This window comes from Tupaia chinensis, unplaced genomic scaffold (assembly GCF_000334495.1).
Source record: "Tupaia chinensis unplaced genomic scaffold, TupChi_1.0 Scaffold000070_1, whole genome shotgun sequence".
Classification (NCBI taxonomy): domain Eukaryota; kingdom Metazoa; phylum Chordata; class Mammalia; order Scandentia; family Tupaiidae; genus Tupaia; species Tupaia belangeri.
This window is the reverse complement of record NW_006159530.1, coordinates 2,334,521-2,350,989: the sequence shown is the minus strand read 5'-3', so window position 1 is coordinate 2,350,989 and position 16,469 is coordinate 2,334,521. Positions and strand designations below refer to the sequence as shown.

Genomic DNA, 16,469 nt, shown 5'->3' with positions numbered 1-16,469 from the left:
ACACTGCTATCAGATTAGACCTTGTGAAACACTTAATGTGTCATGTAAGATCTGTACAAAAATACTTCAATTACGCACCACATCAAATTCAAATTTTTCTGCTTGGCTTCTAAAATCTTTAATAACTTAATAAGACTTTCTGCGCCAAGTCTGTCTCCTCCAAGTGGTTTCTCAAACTTTCAATGTTTCCTTTTGGAATCTCCTCCCACATTCAATTTTTATCACTCTTTCATAGTGCAATTTCAGTTCCAATTAATTAATGTGTGTGTACGCATGCTCTCACAAGAGGGAGTGATGGAGAGGGAGAAAGCAAAGTGGGGGATAGATAGATTCCAACTATATTAGAGTTGTTAGCTGGGACAAAGTACGTAAATAATTGATGAGAGCAAAGCAATCTTCCGCTTAGCAAGTAGCAGAGATTTACTAATTATTCCTCCAGTTCCCCATTTATTTGTCAACACCTCGATAATGAGCAGAGCAGGCACTGACAAATACCTGTGAATCTTTACAACAAAAACAAACAAAAATGCCTCCCGATCTCAACTAGTTAAGTAAAGGCCCCTTGAACGCTTACGTGTTGCACACACGTAGTATATACATTGCTTTCTTCCTTTGACTTTTGGATTAACTGTGATGTTTTGCCTTGATTCATGGGTTTGGATTTAAACAAGAGATGTTTGAGCACTGGCGATCTGTAAATATTTGGCAAAAGCATGTCCAATCAAGTAAGTCCTGTTACTGCCGCCCTTCCAAATAAGTGGGTTAAAATACACACATGCAAACTTAAATTGACAAGCTTCAGGTCAAGTCTCTTCTCGCGGTCTACGATGCACCAGGTAATACCCACTAGTTTTGTACGCACCGAGCTCAGGTTGTTTCCGGAACTAAAGCCAAATAAAAAGGAACTAAGGGCTGGTCCCCCAGGTCCCAGGCGCCAGTTGCTCCCGCCTGCCCAGCGCTGCGCCCACGATCACCGCTCGTCCTAGCGGCCCGTCGCTGCCCGCGCTCGGGAGGGAGAGGACACCCTGGCCTCCCTCCCCAGGTCTCCCGCGCCCTCTCGGGCTCACCTACAGCTCGAGCAGACGCGGCGCAGCCAAAACCCACCAGACTCCGGCCGTTGTTGCTTTTCAAACCTGCCGCCTCCTGCCGGAAGTCCCGCCCCGTTCCCCCTGGCCCACTTCCAGCCGGACGGATGCCGGTTGGACTCAAAAGACTCGATGTGGGTGGGGCTTGCGATGCGAAGGGGCGCGCCGGGTCCAGGCGGAACCATTTTACGCGGAGTTGGAGTCTGGTCGGACCCTGGATCGGCAGGGAAAAGCAGCGCTGCGGTTTAGGGGAGGACGCCGGGGTTGCAGTTCAGCCCAGAAGCCGGTAACTTCCCGCGCTTTGAGCGTGGTAGGAGTCCGGTTCAAGACCGAGAGCAAATGGAGACTTGAGCTAAGGTCAGCGAGATAAGGGAGAAAGACGCGGGGCTCTCAGGGAAACAAGTGCAAAGTCATAGAGTCCCAGAGTAGTAATAATTAGTTGAGCGTTAGTTATGAGCTCTCTCTGTTTTTAGATGCTTCTTGACATTATCAAATTTAGGCTTCTTTTAAAGGGAGCGGGGAGGGTCGGATAGACCAGGGAGATTATGCAGCTGACCCAGAGCTGCGCTGCGTAGTTCACTAGTGTCACAGCCGGGATGTGGGCACAGATGCCGGTTCTGCTTTCTTAAGCACAGCTTTGAGAGGCGGGCGGAACCCAAACCAAATCCCCTCACTCTGACAGGCAAGTAAACCGCTTAGAGAGAAGTGGTTTGTTCCACGTTACACAGTGAACAGTAAGCAGCACTGTCCGCACAGAGCCCCGGTGGCCTGAACTAGCCTCTCTCGGCTCATTCCTCTGCAGGGACCTAGCTCTCCGGGTGCTGTCCACCACTGACTGGGCCTAAAGGAACACGTCACTGAGGAAGTTGCAGTCTTCAGATAAGGGCCCCAAAATAGGTATTTTCCAGGTGGATGGTCCGGCAAAAGTGGAAACAGCATATTTCATATGTCTAAATCAGGGTCTTACAGCAAAAGACCTGTTGGAGGTGTTAGGAAGAGAGTGAGGGGTGAGCCATTCAGTTTTATTGAGGTTTGGGGCACCAAAGGCCATAATTCGACTTGCATCTGGCCCCAGGGTAGAACATTATGCAGTGAGAATCTTGTGTTGGATTGGGAGTCTAAACTGAATTACATGAGAAATGGGGGGGGAGGGGGGTTGAGACTTCTCAAAAAGTTACAGAAAATGCATATAAAAAACTGCATGGATTTCTGATTTATTTTTGCACTAAAATAAGATTTTTGTTGTTTTTATTTATTGATTTTTTTTAGTTTTTCCCCATAGGACTAGAGTCAGAGAGAGAGAGAAACTGGGAACTCATACCCCAGTGGTGATAGCCACACAATCCCTTCTCCAGTCTCCTCTTGGGATATTGGGCACACACATATATACACACAGCATGATTTTCAGGCCATTGGGTCCAGGATTTGAACCACGATCAGCTATGTGGGAGGCCAGCACCCTAACCAATACGCCACCTACTTGCCCCTTTCTCCATTTTCTAGAATATTATGAAGATTAAGCTCGTGGAAAGTGCTTAGTAAAGTGCCCAGTAGAACTGTGAGCAGTCTAAGTACTAGCTGGTACTAAAAGTCCCTGGTAAAATATATTGCAAATAATAAATGCTCAGCAATGCCTAAAGTATTGTTGAGAGTCTAGGCAAGAAACAAGCAACCAAATGAGATGAAGGAAGAAAGACAGGAAAACCACTTTATCATATACAATATAAAAAAATGTTTACTTGAAGGATGATTTTATAATTGATATGGCATATTTAATTCTAACAAGAATTAAAATTATTAGGAAAAAGCAAAGTGTTTATTCAAAGTATCTTACATGCAGGGATAAAACTGCCATTTTCAAAATTTGGTTCCTCTTACCCGAACAGCGTGAGGTAAAGGATGGCAGAGCTGGATTCTCACCTCAGACTTTCTCTAGAGTCTTGTCATCATCCAGAAAGATACTAACTACTGCACAAAATTACATTCCAGTCGCCTTTCTGACTAGTACTCAGTTTTTCTTTTTATGTATATGTCATACATTCAAGCAATATATATCATTACAGCTTATAAAATGAGTTTTCTCAGCATGAATACATTATATGTTAGTCCAGTTAAAGGTATTATCGTACACGTTATCATCAACAGATAATGTTCCATTTTTGTGTCCCTTAAACATTTTGCTTCTTTTTCCCCTTGATTCCCATCCTCTTACCCTCCCCCCATTTCCCACTCTTCTCCCACACTGTCTCTAGTATCCACAATTGTTCTCCGAGCTTTTGTTATCATCCAGCCTTTCAGTTTTTTCTGATTGTATGCACCCTCACAAGCACAACATCTGCTCTTCTATTTTGTTTTCTTTGTCAGCCCTCCTGTCATCACCTCTCTTCCTCGCCCAGACTGCTTGGCTTATCGGCATCCTAACTCCTGGGTCCAATGCCTCTGACCCACAGCAGATTCTTAACCCTGTCCCTGTTTTATAAATGCCCAGCTGGGCACATTGGAGAAAATAACACCAAGTAACATACAGCAGATTCTCGGACTCCAGATGTCCAACTTCAGCTCACTCCCTGGTCCTTGACAGCCCGTCAATCTATCAGTAGTCAGTTCCCTGCCCTGTAACTTTCATTGACTTTTCACAATCTTACCGGTATCTTCCATCACTTCCCCAACCTCAGCTGCTCTCCAGCAGAAGGTGACCAGCGTGGTCTAAGAGGTATGTTTTATGCATGTAGCCTGCCTTCCTATGCACCTGCTGTTTGTTGTGCCTTTTCCCTTTTTCATTGTAATTCCTTGTCCCCTTTCTAGACTGTGCTTTAAGGCCTAATGACAGACCTGTAAGGACTGAATGGGTCTTACAGTGACAAGATGGAGATGCTCAGTGAGACCATGGCAGCCTGCAGCTGGGATTTTCTCCTTTGGTTTTCAAGTTTATTCATATCTTTTATGAGTCCTAGATGAGGTCTTTATGCTGTTAGGTGTATGCTTGGATACCAGAACACAAAGCGTTGCCATGGCTCATGGGATCACTTAGTAACGTACACTAAACTCACAGAGGAGACTGGACTGAAGAAAGTCAGGTAAAAGTGGCGAGCTGAAGGAGACAATCAAAATATGTGCCCCATATTTGTTAGACCCTACATAAAGGATCTAACAAATCTAAACAAAGGAGTCTCACACACACACAATCAGGATAGAAAGGGCCCGAAAAGGCCCCTGGGAAGGATAGCTCTGCTTGCCACCCTTGGCACTGGCCCTTCTATTTCTGGAATGTTATCTTTTTTTTTTGGGGGGGGGGGGGGTTGTTTTGCTATAGAGCGCGTGCACTCGCCAGCCAGACAGAGAGAGACATAGAGATAGAAAGCAAGAAATCATCCTCCGGGGGGATGGCCACACCGCAATCCCTTCTCCTCCTTACTCCTCTCGGGATCTTGGGCACGCACACACACGCACCCGGCGTGAGTTCTAAGCCATCAGGTCCAGGATGCGAACCACAGTCAACTACATGGGAGTCCAGCGACATAGCCATTATGCTAACTGCTGGTTCCCTGGAATGTTATCTTTTTATGAGAAAGAGAGATTTCTATTATAGGGCACGTGCACTTACCAGAGAGATAAGAAGTGAGAAATCACTCCCCAGGGTGGATGGTCACACCGCAATCCATTCTTCTGCATTCTCCTCTAGGGATCTTGGGCACACATGCACACGTGCCCAGTGTGAGGTTTAAGCTCCTGGGTCCAGGACTTGAACCACAGTTGACTACGTGGGAGTCCAGCCACATAATCATTACGCCATCTACTGGTCCCCATCCCTGTCCTTTTATTTCTTTCAATAAACCTTGTGCTTAGCCTTGTCCTTCAGTTCTTTGCTGCAGTGGAGAAGCAGCATATTTCTCCACCTAACAGTGTCACAATTCACTTCAACTCAGCTAGCCCGATCATGGGCATAAACATGTCCAGCATACTCAGGGAGGTCTCCATGTAGAAACCCAGAGACTACCCTTGTGGGTCAGCCTCCCAGAGTGCCACGTGTCATCGCTATGTCTCCCTCCAGCCCCTGGGACTTGAATGGAGGTGGTGGTCCTATAGCCTGTGCTTAAAAAAACAAACAAACAAACAAAAAAACTTTTTTTTAAGTGACAGGAGTTCTGACTTGTTATTTCTGCTTTTAGCATCTCAGTAAACATGTGTCAGTAAACTTTTGTTTGTAGCCTCTCAGTAAACACAAGAGTTGATTGACTTGATCTGGTATATTAGAAATAAGTGTATAGACCATTGTCTGCATACCATCCGGTACCTATTCATCTGCATAGAAATTTCCTCAGGGTCACAGACATTTTGAATCCCTTTTATCTTTTTTTTTTTTTTTAAAAAAAAGTTTATTTACTTTTATTTATTATTACTATTTTTCAATTCACCAGAGAGACATTGAAAGAGAAAACAAGTTGCCAGGTCCGAAACTCACCCGCAGTCCGCCATGTGGGAGCCAGTTCCTTTTACCTGAATGGAAGAAACTGAAGTCATACAACATAAGTTGCTGCTCCCCCCCCCCGCCACATCTCCCCGGCGCTCATTTGTCTATCTCAAAAGACAGGCGATTCTTCCATCAGTGCTATTAACCACTGCTTGTCCTTTTTATTATTTTTATTTATCTTTATGTATTATTATTATTTTACTTTAATTTCACCAGAGAGAGAGGGAAAGTGAGAAACAAGCCACCAGGTCTGGGATTCCAACCGTGGTTGGCCATGTGGGAGTCCAGCACTCAACCACCATGCCACCTCCCAGCCCTGCCTTTCTAAATAGCTGTTATATTTGATACCATGTGGTCATCTGATACCTCCTTGAAAAGTAACTCTTTTTGCATCTTCCTCATTTTTTCTGTCTGTCTCATATGTAGGGAGCTCTTTCTCTGCCTGCTTTTTAAGCAGTATTTCCCCAAATTCCAACCTTGAGTTTTTTCTCGTCTGTGTCTTCCCCATGGGCAACGTCCTCTCTCGTTTCAACCTATTGGTTCCTGGATCCTAAAACTACCACTATTCCTGACCTCCTCCTTGAAGTTTATACTGTTTCCTTGCCTTTTCGATAGATCCATTGGGGAGGGCTCATGGCAGAAATCGGATTGTGAACAGCATTACTGTCGAGTTTGAACTTTTTCTTTAAGGCAATAGTAAGTTTGAGGGTTTCCACATGATTAGGTTTGTATATTTGATGACTGACGTGCCCAAGATCCTGAGAGGAGAGTGGAGGAGAAGGGACTGCGGAGTGGTCACCCCCTGGGGGGTGATTTCTCGCTTTCTGTCTCTCTGTCTCTCTCTGTCCTTCTGGCGAGCGCACGCGCCGTATAGCAAAAACCTCTAAAAAAAAAAAAAAAAAAAGATGACTAATCATGAATCGCAGACAAGTGAAATTATAAACACATTCTATATTAAGTGTATCAGACAATCTAAAACTATATAAGACGTAGATAAAATCTATCAAAACAAAGGGTTAAACCTGTTAAAAGTTTATATGAGGGGAAACAATGATGTTTCTCCAGGTAGCCATCAGTTTAGTCTCACCAACATCACAGGTAACATTTCACATACAAACCCTTTATTTGCAAGGCTGGAATATCCTTTGTACATTTTAACTATAGCTAAGTGTAAATGAATAGGTAAATGTATAATGGTTTTATAGATTTTTTAATTAGTATCGTAGTGTATAATTTTATAAAAATGGTTCCAACAATAAATACACTGAAAAAACACTAGTATTTAAGGAATATTGTAAATTTTAGTAACCTTTTTAATGCACAACATACCCGCTGGGTGGCACTGTTGCATTAACCTTAAACACTGAAGGCTATTCCATTTTCTTTTAGGTAAGTAAACACTATTAGATTGATAAACATTGAACACAATGTTCTGGAGGGGAAAAAATTAAATTCTCAATGTATTGGCTTTAAAATATGTGTTTAGAGTTCAGGATTAAGAAGAAAAGTAGCATTGAATTAGAAGTAGCTGTCTGCTTTTTTTTTTAAACCCTCTAATCATTCCAGGCCTGTTAATCCACTTCACTTCTCAGCTGTGTTCAACTTTACTGGGGTTTGGAGAACTGAGCTATATTTTTGAAATAATTTAACAGTATATTTGTTGCAGAATCAAATGGAATTTTTGGTTTTTAACCATAAAATACCTATCCTTGCTAATTTGCAATGAACTCTGAATTAGATCCAAGGAAGCAAACAATCGTATGTGGTTATGTGCCGTCTCCTCTGAAAAGTTACTTTTCTTCAACCTTTACACCAGCTCTATTTACCATAGTTAACATAGAAAGCCTTAGGAATTGTCAGTTCAAACAGATCTGATATTGTTAAAAACATTTATGCAATGTCAGTTTTAAAAAATTCCTTTTTTATATTCTGGGTATTTATTTTCTTCCTTCCTTCCTTTCTTTCACAGAGGATGTATGTGCTTGCTGAAGAGAGAGAAAGTGAGAGAGCACCCCCCATGGTGAATGGTCACACCACAGTCCCTTCTCCATTTCTCCCTGTAGGGGTTTTGGGCACACATGCATACGTACCCAGCATGTTTTTCATGCCATGGGGTCTAGGACTGGAATCACACAGTAAGCCCTGTGAGGTCCAGCCAGCGTAACCACCATGCCACGGACTGGCCCTTTTCTATGGTCTTTTCAGTCTTGGTGTGATGATGCCCTGTGATGTTCCAGTAGTTTCAGTGGAGTTCATGTGATTATCAGGAAAAACAGTAATAGTAATGTACCCCAATTTTAAAGTTAATTATAGCAAATTTTAGAAGGGTGCCTTATTTCATTCAGGCTGCTAAAACAATAGTAGTTTACCAACAATGTGAATGTCTTCCCTACAGTTTTAGAGGCTGGAAAGTCTAAGATCAAAACATTCATAGACTCAAAGGAGGTCACTTCATGGTTCATACATGGTCTCTTTTAGCTGTGTGGAAAGGGCGAGGAAATTCTCTGTGTCTTTTTTTTTCTTTTCCTGAAAGTCCTGCACCTTAACCACTATGCCACCTGCTGGCCCCAGGGCAGTGTTAATTTGTATACCCTGTGCAGTAGACCCCCTTCTTTTTACAGTGCACAGATATATCCATGAGTCTTAACAAAGGCTGTATCCCTGGCTACTTTCTACCCTCTTCTACCTCCCCATGATACACACAGTAATTCATGCATTTAGTCATTCGATATTTGATAGGTGTCTGGTGGTATGCAAATTCAAATTTAATAGTAATTAAGATAATCTCTGTTCACCAGAAGTTCATTGCATGAGCTTAGTCATATAGCTAAGTGTTACCAGATCTGCTTTTCAAAATTTGTTCGTCATCTGCAATAATAATAATAAAATGAAGACATATGAAACTTGGGGGAAAAAAAAGAAAAAGAAAATGCAGAGATCTGTCACGGCCCAAGTTGTTCTTTCAAGAAGGGTTTAGTTCAGTGGATTCCTGATCTAGCTACTTTGCTTCCTGGTGTTTTCAGGATTGTCTCCTCGCAGGCCTTCCTGTGTCTAGTTGTGGCCGGCAGCCTCACGGGCACATTCCAGGTCTTCGGAGTTGCCTGCAGCTGAATTTTCTCATTCCTATTCCTTTTCCTCCCAGTCTCTGGCAGCCCCCAGGGTCTCTCTCATCTTCTAGTTCCCCAGTACCGACCATCACTCCAGAGAGAAAGAACAGAGCTCTAAGTTTTTAGTTTCTTCTTTGTCACCCACTTTACAGCCTTCGGCATTGGCTAGTGGCTGGTTGCTTCAGCTCTGTTCTTAGATTAGGGCTTTTTTTTTTTTTTTTTAACGGGTTTTTTTTTTTCACTTTTTTTTTTTTTTTTTAACGAGTTATTTTATTTAACTTTATTTATTTTTTTTTTCATTTTTTTTTTTAACTTCAGTTTGACCAGAGAGGGACACAGTGAGAGAGAGAGAGAGAGAAAGTGAGAAAGCGAGAAAGCAAGCTGCCAAGTCCAGGATTTGAACCATGATCACAGCCATGTGGGAATCCAGTGCCTTTAACCTGCACACCACGTGCTGGCCCCAGATTAGGGCTCTTCTGAAGGTTTTCTTCTGGTGCTCACAACCGAAACAAACATATTGAATACATGTATTTCGCCCTGGGGATTAATTTTCTTAGGAAAAGCACTATTAGCTGTGCATGAAGAATTCATAAACATAACTACGTAGTTTTGACCATAGTTCTTAGAAATACTTAAGACTGTATTATGCTAAGAGAGCCCTGCCCTTACTGACATGAGTTATTTAGCAAATCATTCTTTCTCCGTTAATCATAATGGGGGTGTAGTGGTGTGGGGCGAGAGGAAGTTTTATTTCATCCAAGCTGTATTTTCATTTTAGATTTAAAGACAGAGAACAATGGCATTCTCCTCAGGTGGGTGGCTAAGGAGGGGGCGAAAAATTCTAACTAAAATATTAAACCCAGCATAAATCAGATTTAACAGCTACTGTAGAGATTTTGTATGAGTTAAAAAATATAGTGGCCATCATGTCATCATCAGGAATGCATTCATTGCTCCCACATGGCAAACACCGTCTCTGAACCACACGTTAGACCAGGCTACGGACCAGGGCAAAGTAACGTTTTAACTTGGGACTCGATGTAAGAAGTACCCTTATATCTGCTCAAGTCCAGACTCCTTCATTTATTTTATTTACTTATTTTTTTATTATTGCCAGAGGGCATGTGCACTCACCACAGAGAGAGAAAGAAAGAGAAAGCAAGAACCCCCAATGGAGCATGGTCATGCCACAATTCTTTTTCCTCCATTTTTCCCTCCCATAAGGATTTGGGGCCCACATGTACACGTGCCTGGTATGTTTTTTTTCAAGCCACCAGAACCAGGATTCCAACCACGGTGGTCGTGTTGAACCCAGCTCCCTGTGTGGTATACTTAACTGCCGCTACAGGGCCAACACTTCTTACTTTGTTTTATTAATTTTAAAAAATATTTTCCCCTAGGACCAGCAGATGGTGTAATGGTTATATCACTGGATTCCCACATAGTCAACCACAGTTTCAGTCCTGGACCTGGTGTCTTGAAACTCATGCCAAGCACGTGCGCATGCGTGCCTAAAATCCCAAGAGGAGAATAGAGGTGAAGGGATTGCAGTGTGGCTATCTCCCCTCCCCCTGGGGAGGAGATTTCTTGCTTTCTGTCTCTGGCGAGCACACGTACAATATAGCAAAAATCTAAGAAAAATTATATATATATATAAAACATATGTGTTTTCCCTTTATTTTATTTTTTACTTTATATGTATATAATTTATATATTATGTTTATATATTTCTATATAATGTGTATATAGATTTTCCCTTATATTTATTTTGAATTTTTTGCCAATGGGCATATGCTCTACTAGTGAGAGAGAACAAGAAAAAGAAAGCACCTCCCAATGAGGCGTGGTCCCTTCTCCATTTCTCCAATCAGGATTCTGGGCATATGCACACACGCCCAGCATGTTTCTCCAGCTGCTGGGGTCAGAACTAAAATCGCAGTCAGCCATGTGGGATCCAGCTCCCTACGCACAGCACTTAACTTCTGTGCTATGGGACTGGCCAGACTCCTTAATTTAGTAGTCCATTTTTTATATCATCCCATTGTACCTTTCTTTTTTTTCTGGTCATAAGATGCATGTTCTTACCAGACAGAGACAGAGAGGGACAGTGAGAAATCACCCCCTGGAAGGATGGCCACACTGCAATCCCTTCTCCATTCTCTTGGGATTTGTGGCATGCACACACTCATGCTTGGCATGATTCAAGCTGCTGGGTCCAGGAATTGAACTGCATTCGGCCATGCGGGAGTCTAGGACCTGAACCACTATGCCACCTGCTGATCCCCCATTCCACCTTTCTTATTACCATCATCCACACTGACCTTTTTTTGAGAAAGTTTTGCTTTAGGGCACATATGCTCTCCAGAGAGACAGAAAGCAAGAAATCATTCCACCCTGCCCCCAGGGGAGATAGCCATTGCACAATCCCTTCTCCATTCTTCTCTCAGGATTCTGGGCATCCACATGGGCCTGGCACAAATTTCAAGAGGCCAGGTCTTAGGACTCAAATCGCAGTCCTACACATGGGAGTCCAGCGCCTTAACCACTACTCCTGGCCCCTCCGTACTGCTTTTTAAAACACTCTACTGGATGCCCATGTAGTTGACTGTGGTTTGAGTCTCAGACCCAATGGCTTAAACTCACACTGGGGAAGCGGGGGGGCCTGCCTTTAAACTCACACTGGGCACGCGTGTGTGCATGCCTAAGATCCCGAGAGGAGAATGGAGAAGAAGGGATTGTGGTGTGGCTGTCTCCCTTGGGAGGTGATTTCTTGCTTTCTGTCTCTCAGTCTTTCTGGCGAGCACACATGCCCTATAGCAAAAAATATCTCAAAACACACACACGCACACACACACACACACACACACCCACCCACACACTCTGTTCTAATCGGATCAACCTTCTTAAAACAGTCCTGGCTCACATCACTGTCATCCTCTGTAGCTTACTTTCCCGTCATGTGTTTTGCTTGGGTTTCTCTTCCCCCTCTATTTGGGATTCTATTTAGGACTTTCTTACTCTGTCCAGCTTTGCTAACTCTTCCTTTTACTGGTTCAGATAATCCAAAAGAGCATCACTGGCCCAGGGCACTTTGCAAAATGCACACTAGTGTGACATAGTAAGTGTGTAATGACTTCCCTGGTAACTCATTCATGTAGCATGGCTCCTTTATTCAACAAGTTTCATTTAACTATAAACTCAATTTAAGATACCATAATAGTAATTGTATTAAAAGCATGTTAGTACACATCGAACTGGAGAGGGTTATTCTTATTGTATTGCAGAGTAGCCTGGTATCTATGGTAAAGTAACTAATCTGAACTAATACATGATAGATGAGAATCACTTGAAAATGATTCTCACAAGAAAATGTGTTTGAATGTGGCGTGATGCTGACTTGTGTCAAAATTATGCCTGTTGCTTAACTTGTTTAAACTTGAATTCTTGGACCACTCCCAGACCAACTGAATCTGAATCTCTGGGCTTAACAACTATCAACTAGCACTCTTATTTTTTATTATTTTTTTTAAATTTGCCAGAGGCCACATGCACTAGCAGGAGAGAGACAGGTAAAGAGAGAAAGTGAGAAAGTACCCCCAATGGAGAGTAGTCATGCTATAATACCTTCTCCTCCATTTCTCCCTCCTTTCCAGATTTTGAACACACACGCACATACACCCAGCATGTTTCTCAAGCTACCAGGTCCAGACTTGAGCCATACAGTCAGCCATGTGGGATCCAGCCACCTCACCAGCATGCCACTGGCTGGCCCTCAGCTAGCACTTTAAAGTAGCTCTTCAGGTGATTCAGATGCATGGGGGCCACGGGGCAGAACACCTAATGTAGCAGGCTGATGATGACCTGGGTTTGGGTCCCAGTTCTGCTAGCTAGTGTTTTCTGGGGAAGGTTTCTAATGGTCTTTTAGTCTCAGCCTACTCTTCTCTAAAATGTGGTTCATCAGGCTCCAGTGATGAGGGTTAAATGAGATAATGATTATAAACTAGTGGTATAATGAAGATGGTCAGTAATTATTAGTGTACTTCTTTTCCTTCCTTTGAAATCCCCTTGCACGTCAGTGAGTGGTATAGAGAGTTTTGTCATTTACAAGGTACTGCTCTTGGTTCAGGCCTCATCACTGAACTGGTCATGTGTTACTCAGCTCGTGTGTGTGTGTGTGTGTGTGTGTGTGTGTGTGTGTGTGTAAAGCAAAGGTCAGTCGAAAAACAAGCAAACTTAGTTTCTCCTATACTGGCACCACACAAATCTTTTTTTTTTTTTTTTTCATTTTCCTTTATTCATGGGAGAATGAGTGCATGTACATTGTGAGAGTGGGGGGTGAGGGAGAGAGAGAGGGAGCAGGTAATCAGCACCCCACCGGGGCTGATTGCTCTGTGACCTCCTTCTTCCAGTCCTCCAGCCCACCACGTGCACTGCATTTCAGGCCAGTCCAAGTGGGGTTTCCAGTCACGGTGGCCAGGTGGGACCCGGAGTCCCTTGGGCAGCACATTACTCCTGCTGCTGCAGTCAGCCCCATAGGTTACTTCTGATGCCACATGTGTGGGGATTTCCCTCCACTCACCAGACAAGCACTCAGTTCTGCATCTGACACCAACTGGATGTTCTCTAAGCAATTCAATACTGATGCTGTCCACCTGCAAATAGTGTCTGACATCACAGTTTGAGGCCACATACCCAAAACTGTCCCCCTACTTCAATGCCAATTGCAAACTCCAGGTTGATTTACTGTATTTCTGACCTACTTGCTAAAAATCAGAGTTCCATGATTCCCTCCTTCCTTATGTCCAATTCATTGGCTGGAGTGACTCACAGAACTTAGGGAAACATGGGACAGGAGGGGATCGAGGCAAGGGACATTCCAGGCACCTGAAACCTGACAGATGGAAGTGGCTGAGAGATTGGGACTAACCCAGTTGGAAGCATGATGGCTCCTAGAACAACCACTGCCTACCCTTCAGGCTGATCATACCCTCAAGCCAGGACAGTCTGGAATAGCCATGGCACCCACTAGAACTACCCTAATAAGGCCAGAAAATGGGAGGGACAGTGGGTGCAGGAAAACCACTGTCCCTTTCCTTCATCAGTAAATGGTCCCTTACTTAGCCTGGCATAAGACAAGCCAGATAAGGCAGACACCCACCGAAGCTCAGGGCTGCTCTGCCTACAGGATAACTCTTCTGTATTCCCCATCCTTTTGGAGGAAGGAACAAAACCATTCACCCATCTCCTCACAGGGCTGCTCCACTCAGCGCACTTTCCTTAATGAACCTGCTATCACTCTCCCTGAATAGCTCACTCTTGAATTCTTTCCTGTGCAAAGCCAAAGACCCTTACACCAGGTGGAACCCCCCAGGGGTTGAACCTCCCCAGCAACACTTACATTTACCGGTTTATTGTAGAGGGTGTTGCAAAGGATGCAGATCAAGAGGTGCATAGGGCAAGCCATGTGGGAGGGCCGAGCTTCCATGCCCTCTCCAGGTGCGCTGCCCTCCAGAAACCTTGTACTCAGCTCTCTGGAAGCTGTCTTCTTGAATTTCTTTGAAGACCTTTTTAAATAGGCATGATTGATTAAACTATTGGCTATTGGTAAGCAACTTAACCTTCAGCCTCTTTCCTTCCCCGCGGTTGGAGATTAGGATTCAAAGGCCCATATGTAAACCAGTCTTGGTTTTTCTTGCCCATAGGTCACGGTATTTTTAAATTTTCTTTTAGAAAGAGATCCTTGCTATAGGGCATGTCTGCTCATCAGAGAGACAGAGAGTGAGAAATCACTCCCCCAGAGGGGATGGCCATGCCACCATCCCCTCTCCTCCACTCTCCTCTCAGCATCCTGGGCACACATGCACATCTGCCCAGCTTGAGTTTCAAACCGCCAGTTTGAGGATTCCGCATTTGACCATGTGGGAATCCAGTGTCTTAACCACCATGCCACCTGTACTTTCTTTCTTTCTTTCTTTTTTTGGAGAGGTTTTTGCTATAGGGCGTGTGCGCTCGCCAGACAGACAGAGAGAGACATAGAGACAGAAAGTGAGAAATCACCCCCCAGGGGGATGGTCACGCCACAATCCCTTCTCCTCCATTCTCCTCTCGGGATCTTGGGCACGCACGCACACGCGCCCAGCGTGAGTTTTAAGCCACCCGGTCCGGGACGCGAACCGCGGTCGACTACATGGGAGTCCAGCGACATAGCCATTACGTTAACTGCTGGTTCCCCCACCTGTACTTTCTTAATCTCCAGGCCTCTGCTTCTTTCAGTTTTCCTGGCAAGGTACAAGAATGAAAAGATCATCCAATTAGAAAACATTTGAAAATTAAATAAGTAAAATAAGCCTTCTCATTTTTATTTCACAAATAAAATCAAGACTTTATTAAGGTCTCTATTACCATTTTGCCAATGTAGAATCCTAGGTTTATGTGGAAAGAAACAAACAAACAAACAAAACCCTATTTCAGAGAAGAGAATAGGTAAAACGTCAGTTTTTACAGACAGCGCCATCTCTGGGCTAGAGAGCGGAAGTGCAGATATGTAGCAGGAGCTAGCACCAAAGGAGGAGTATCACGCTCTGAGCGCCGGCTCCATTCTAAATGCCAGTAGTTCTGCCCCCACGTTAGGCCTCACTCCTTGCAGTTGTTCCCAAGTGCGGGATGAGTTCTCTTCTCATATATGTGTAGAAGCTGAGCAATGAGAACTAAAGCTCAGGAAGTCAGCAGAGCGGGATTCTTCTGAGGGCTTTGAGGAAAATCGTGCTCCCTGCCTCTCCCTGGGCTACTGGTGGTTTGCTGGCAGTGGCGGCATTTCTTACTCAGATACATCACCTCTCTCTGCCGTCACCTCCGCTTGGCATTCTCCCCGTGTGTATGCGCATGTGTCCAAACTTTCCTTTTTTATCTGGACACCAATTATATTGGATTAAGGCCCTCCCTGGTGACCTCATTTTAACTTGATTACCCCTAAGAAGACCTTATTTCCAAATAAGGTCACATTTTAAAGTACTGGGGTTAGGACTTCCATATATCTCTTTTGAAAGACAAAAGTCAGCCCATGAAGCCTGGCTCCCAGCATTGAGGGTCAACAGCCTTCCTGGGCAGGAGCTGTAAACAGCCTGAGTGCTCAAGCCAGGACGAATGCGCCAGCTCTCTGCACAGCAAAATACGGTCCTTAGATCGATGCCACCTTTAAAACTTTAACACTAATTACTTTTTAAAAATATGTATTATTAATACCTTTTGAGGACAACATGCTGAGTACACGTGATTCATTTTATTTTTCTTAGAAACAGAACTCTCTTAAGCACTGTCTGGATATCTTCAGAGGGACCAAACAAAGTTAATTGAATTGGTGACACTTTGAGCAGCTCACAGAGGGAAGTAAGAGTTCAGAGAGGATTATCCTGATTCACCCTGGACTTTACCCAGTGACAGTGTCTGTGAATTCTAAAGCTGTGCCTTGAGTGACTATATAAAGACAAAATTAAAACAAGAATAACAGCGTATCAGTTTAGGAACAAAAACTGTGCCCAAGCCTCAAATTGCTGATAACATATTAGGTTGCTAATGGTTTGTTTTGAAATGTATGGCCTTTTACAGTGATCAGAGACTGTGTCAGTTCTGAAGGTAGTTATATATCTGTCAGGAAGGGCACCCTGGTGCCAGAGTTTTAAAGCAGCGCTCCCGGAAGACCAGCTGAGGACTCGTGACCCTGTCCCCAGAACAGCTGGCTGAAAGGATAACCAGTGAGGGGGTTGGCTGCAAAAGAGAAGCCAACCAAAGGGAGAATATGCCTCCTTG

General features: G+C 43.9%; 1 protein-coding gene and 1 long non-coding RNA gene across 2 annotated transcripts in view; one reads left to right on the top strand and one right to left on the bottom strand.

The window, feature by feature from the left end:
* NUF2 (NUF2 component of NDC80 kinetochore complex) overlaps positions 1-1,157 on the bottom strand; it is a 32,597-nt gene extending 31,440 nt beyond the window's left edge. The window contains exon 1 of the mRNA XM_006172235.3: positions 1,068-1,157. The gene's annotated coding sequence lies outside the window, so the exon portion shown is untranslated. The remainder of the gene's footprint in view (positions 1-1,067) is intronic.
* Positions 1,158-1,305: 148 nt separating this feature from the next.
* Positions 1,306-16,469, top strand: part of LOC102475572 (uncharacterized) — a 78,276-nt gene continuing 63,112 nt past the window's right edge. Inside the window, exon 1 of the long non-coding RNA XR_333608.1 lies at positions 1,306-1,442. This is a non-coding gene — a long non-coding RNA (uncharacterized LOC102475572). The remainder of the gene's footprint in view (positions 1,443-16,469) is intronic.